Below are 6257 nucleotides of genomic sequence, written 5' to 3'. Positions count from 1 at the left end.
GTTCACAGGGACTTCGCATCGCTAATAATAAACGGATTAACAGACGTGTGTAATCATTGACGTGGTGGTGTTTTCTGTAAGGAGACGCTTGTTTAACATTTATGGAAACGGAAGTCTCCAGTGTCAGCGCTTTGTAACAGTCAGAGGAAAAGCTGTAACTTTCAAGCTTTCCATCAAACTTCGAAAAGACCGCTGTGGTGTAAGAGGAATAAAACACGTCGGGACGTGTCGTTATAGGAAAATAATCAATTCGCCGGATGACATCACACTACCACTTAGTTGATTCTATTTTCCAGTTATTTTATTACCAATTAAAAATAATAAAACTTAAAAAGCTGTTAGACGGCATGTTCATGAACACAGTGCCGCTCTCTTTCTGCAACCCACAAACACAAACATTCCTTCTGCCTGCCAGATGCGTAGCCTGTGTGTGTGTGTGTGTGTGTGTGTGTGTGTGAGAGAGAGAGATGTGTGTACTGAGCATTTACAGCTCTAAATCCCCTCTTTATCTTCCTCCTGCCCTTCTATCCTTCACTCTCTTTCTCTCATTCATTCATTTAAATTTGCGTTATTGCTATATATCCATCCATCCATCCATTTTCCGTACCGCTCATCCTACACAGGGAGCCTTGAGCCTATCCCAGGGAACTCGGGGCACAAGGCGGGGGACACCCTGGAAGGGGTGCCAACCTATCGCAGAGCACAACCGCACACTCATTTACACACTACAGACGATTTGGAAATGACAATCAGCCTACAGGACACGCTTTCGGACTGGCAGAAGAAACCGGAGTACCCGGAGGAAACCCCCGAAGCACGGGGAGAACGTGAAAACTCTGCGTACGCGGGGCGGAGATGGGATTCGAACCCCGACCCCGGAGGGGTGAGGCAAACGTGATAACCAACCAATAGCCCCTGTGCCCTCTTGCTATATTTCCATACTGCTAAAATAAAAGCTAGCTTAGACCTGTCATTATCGCATGTTAGCCAGAAACGCAGTGAGGACTCAAGGCAAATAAATAAAGTCGAAGGGGTTCAGCTGGCAAAATAGTTTTGAAACTTCTTACATATAACGTCATTTTTGTGACGTGAGTATCAGTCGTGTTTCTACGACACCGCTCCGAAGCTCACCGTAGGCTCACCGGAGGTCTCAGCAGTGTGTCCTACACCTGGGGGATTGGGACAGAGCCTGTCTATAGGCATCATCCTGAATCACTGAGAAGACAAGGTTAATATTCCAGCTGATGGAAACCTGTTGGGTAGAAGGAGCCCCTCAGTGTGTGCTCCGCCTGGGGCATTGCAACAGGGCCCAGCTGGGTGTCCTCTGGAATGATGTCATGGGGTGAGGAAGATGAGGGTAATTTTCCAGCAGCTGGAAACCTGAGAGGTGCAAGGTGTTATATACAGGCGTGACAAACAAAGGTGCATTTGTGTCTCCTTCTGCATTTATCCATTTATCTCTCACTCTCTAGCCAGGCTGTCATAAAAATATAATGGTGCAAAGGAATAGTGGAAAATAACCATGCGTGTGTATGAATAATAAAACACATTCACAAATCACCCAAGGCTTTATACACTAAAGCAAAAAGGAAGCAGATCTCCACTCCTGAGGGAGAATAGCGCACTTCGGTTCAGGGTTTATTTCCTGCATTAACGCACCTCATTCCAACACAGTCACGACCTCGAGAGACTGAACTCAGCAAAAACGTACGAGGAGACATATGAGGAGAAATGCCGAAAATGAACCAAAGAAGCACACTAACTCATGCTAACACATAAGCCCGTGGAGGTGGGGGGTCAACTAGGAGAAATAACAATAAGAATAAAAATTAATAAAAATACAACAACAATGATAAAATGTTTATCAGTTATGTACTGTATGTTTGATCTAAGTACATTTTAGCTAAGTATATTTCAATAAGTTTTAGCTAATGACATTTTACATTTAAACCAAGTATATTTTATCTTTACATTTTGAAGCTTTTATTAGACAAGAATGTTCTAGCTATGTTTAATTTAATACATTTAACTATGTTTTAGCTAAGTCCATTTTAGCAAAGCCAAAGCATGTGCTTATTGAGCTAATTGTGTTTAGCCGATTCATTCTAGCTATGTTTTAGCCAGTGTGTGTAGGTTAGTTCAACCTAAAAACTTTTTACATAATTATGGTTTTGCTAATATGATTTAACATACATTTAAAGTACTTTTTTATTCTTTTTTTTTTTTTTACCTAAGCTTGTTTTAAATATATTTTCTATTTTAGTTGTGCATTTTATTTTATCTAAGCATGTTAGATAAGCATGTTTTAGCTAAGTAAGTAAGTAAGTAAGTAATACATGTTTTAGCAAAGTGTGTTCTAAATAAGTATATTATTAGCTTATGGATTCGTGTTTTTATTAATACGATTCGTATGTTTTAACTACATTTTAGCTAAATGTGTTTTAGCTAAGTACATTTCAGATCGCTACATTAATCTAAGTAGGTTTAGCTCAGTATGTTTTAGGTAAGTTTTAGTTAAGCACTTTTGTAGATAAGTATGCTTTAACTAAGCATATTTTAGCTAAATATGTTTTAGCTAAGTACCTTTTAGTTTATTATGATATAATGAAGCACATTTTAAAACCTAAGCTTGCTTCAGTATTGTTTCTACTTTAGATAAAACATTTTACCTAAGTATACTTTGTCGAAGTATGTTTTTGTCTTAGTAAAATCTAACCGTATGCAAATGTCTTAAGTCTTAAGTCTTTTTGGGTATGTTTAGTATGTTTTTAAGAATATTCTTAGCGAAATATATATTTTTCTGTTTTAGGTAAGTGTTTTTTTTCTGTGTGTTTTATTTAGGTATGTTTTATATGTAGAACTAATACATTTTAGCTATCTGTAACACTGTACTTTTTCAAAATTATGGTGTAGCTCAGTACAGTTTAACTAAACTTGATTTAGGCATGTTTTTTTATTTTAGTTTCTAGCTAAGTCTGCTAAATAAATATGCTTTAAGTAAGCATGTTTTATCAAAGTACTAAATATGTTTAAATATGTTTTACTTACGTACGTACTTACTTACGTCTCAGTACGTTTTAGCGACAGTACGTACGTTGTTACTATGTACAAGCTATTTTTAACTAAGTATGTTTTCGCTACATCTTATCTAAGTACCGTTTAGACAATTATGTAATAATTAAGTATGGTTTAACTAAGCACATTTTAGCCAAATATGTTTTAGTTAGCTAATATATTTTAGTTTGTTATGGTATAGCTAGGTACGTGTTAAAATCTACGCCTGTGTTAAGTATTGCTTCTATTTTAGATAAGAGTTTTTCAAGAATGTTTCACCAATTTACATTTTAGCTATGTCTAAGTACATTTTACCCAAGTATGCTTTGTCTATGTATGTTTTTGTCTAACTAAAAGTACCGGGCTCATATTGGTTATGTTTTAGTATGTTTTTAAGAATATTCTTAGTGAAATATGTTTTTTTTTTTTTACTAAGTATCTTTTATGATCAATGTGAGTATTTTTTCTATGCATGTTTTATGCAAATATATTTCAAATGTTGAATTAATACATTTCAGCAATCTATGCTTTAGTTAATACTGTACTTTTTACAATTACGGTTTAGATAAGTACAGTTTAACTAAACTTGTTTCAGGTACGTTTTTGATTTTAGTTACGAATTCTTTCTAGCTAAGTGCATTAAATATACATGTTTTAGGTAAGTCTTTTTAATCAAAGTACATTATAGTTAAATATGTTTTTATTAAGCTTTAAGTATATTTCAAATTACGTGAACTATTTAAGTATATTTAGCTACGTACATTGTTACTATGTACAAGTAACTTTTAGATAATTATAGTTTAACGATAAGTACAATTTAACTTAAGCTTGTTTTAAGGTATGTTTTCCATTTTAGTGCAGAATTTTTTACATTTTTTTTATTTATTTTTTACCAACATACATTTTAGCTAAGTATGTGTTACCTGGGCATTCTTCAGGCATGTTTTTGACTTTTTAAGTATATTTTTACACTACAAAGCTTGCTTTTGGTATGTTTTTATTGTGCTTTATGAACACGATTAGCAAAAAAAAAAAAAAAAAAAAAAAAACCCCAACAATTGTGTGGTTTTTTTTAGCTAAGCATGCTAGTGTCTTACAGAGCAACTCTAACAGATTACAGTACAAAGACAAGATAAGAGATAAAGGATAGAGTGAAGTACAAAGAGAGAAAAGAAGTGAGATAAAAAGGCAGATTAAAATACAGAGTGAATAAAAAAAGATGAGCTGCGGTTGATGAGTCTGTCTCTGAAGTAAAACAAAGGAGTAGAGAGATAAAGGAATGGAGAGAGGTAAATAATTAAGCTAATCAGTTAATCACGGGGATCGATGAGGATTGACACACAGGAACCTTTAGGGGTGTTGAAGTGAGCAATCTGCCAAAAAGGCAAGTGCAGCAGTGTGTGTGGGGGAGAGTGGTGGCACCTTGCAACAGCTGGTCTCAATTAACTACCCTAGGGGCAGGTCAGTGTGTGTGTGTGTGTGTGTGTGTCTGAGACCGCTGGCGCCAGCAGAGGAGCAACAGGTCAGAGAGGATGAAGATTATAAAAATACTGGCAGGCAGTTGGCCTCAGTGCTGAGTGTGTGTGTGAGAGCAAGTGTGTGTGTGTGTGTGTGTGTGTGTGTGTGTGTGTGTGTGGGAGGGAGACACTTGCTCAATGAGACAGACTTAGAGAATGTATACACTTCTGACAGGCTCTCATTGCTGAATCAGTGCAACATGGCGCCCTAAAACAGTCGACTTCCTGTGAAAAGGTCGCCACGTTCCTGTTTGTTCCCGTCTCTTAGGTTCTGACCCGTAGACACATTTCACCCATTTTTATTTACATTCCACTGCCTGCCTATGAAAATATTAGGATGAAGAGAATTTGGTTTACAAAAAAGAAAACGTCCGGGTGGTCGACCACGACGATACGTTCCTCCAAAGTAACGAATCTTTCATTTCTATATGAAGTCCACTTTATTTCCTTAAACATTTTAAAACATACCTGGCTAAAACATATTTAGATGAAATGTACTTAAGGATAAAACTGGACAAGAACTCGTTGGACGAGAACTGTTTCTGAGGGCGTAAACATACTCTAAAAAGTGATTATGGCCGTACACAGCTTTTATACATGGATAATAATTGAGATAGTGTCCATGTTACTACAATAAATAAAGTTTTTAATTGTACATATTTCTATCGAATGAGTTTGACATCAACCCGCCATTATTTACCTACTTACTGTTTGTTGAACTTACATATTTTACTATATTGTAAGCTCAACAAACACCTAGCGACTATAAATGTTGAAGAAAAAAAAAGCAAAAAAGTTCAAATATACTAGGGTAAAATTTAAGTAGAACATACTTAGCTGAAAATTCACTAGCTAAAAACATGCTAACATACCTAGCTAAATTGTACTAGGTGAAAAATATGTAGCTAAAAATTTTTTATTAAAACACACTGGGCTATTTACTGTTTGTTGAACTGACATATTTCACTACAGTGGATATTCTGCCCTTAATTTAAATACATTGATACATGATTTAATAAAAAAAAAAAAAATCAGTGCACTTAGCAACTTGGAAATCTAAAACATGCTGAGGTAAAATCTAGGAACGACATGTTTATTTGAAAACTACTTAACTAAAACGTGCTCACCTTAAACAACAGACATGCAAAGCTAGGTAGTAAAATACGTAGTTGAATGTTTTTGGTGACAGGAATGTAGCTAAAACACTTTATAACATACTTACATACTTGGTTAAAACATATTTACCTAAAAAGGTAGTTGTAGCTAAAACTGGACACGCAACTAGTAAGAACAAATCTTTTTGAGAGAATAAACACCTAGCTACTAGAAATGTTGAAAAAACAAACAAAATAAAGTAAAACATGCTAGGGTAAAATTTAAGTAGAACACACTTAGCTGAAAATTCCCTAGCTAAGACGAGGTTGTAAATTGTACTAGGTGAAAAATATGTAGCTAAAATTTTTTTATTAAAACATATTTGGCTATTTACTGTTTGTTGAACTTACATATTTCACCACAGTGGATATTCTGCCATTAATTTAAATACATTGATCTATGATTTATTATTCTTTTTAATAAAACATTATATTAAAACATACTTGGCTATTGCATGTTTGGGAGGAATTTACTTACAGCTAAAACTGGACAAGAACTCGTAGCGACACCTAGTGACTAGGTCTGAGTAGG

The sequence above is a fragment of the Ictalurus furcatus genome, chromosome 15 (genome assembly GCF_023375685.1).
Source record: "Ictalurus furcatus strain D&B chromosome 15, Billie_1.0, whole genome shotgun sequence".
Lineage (NCBI taxonomy): Eukaryota > Metazoa > Chordata > Actinopteri > Siluriformes > Ictaluridae > Ictalurus > Ictalurus furcatus.
This window is presented reverse-complemented; position numbering follows the sequence as displayed.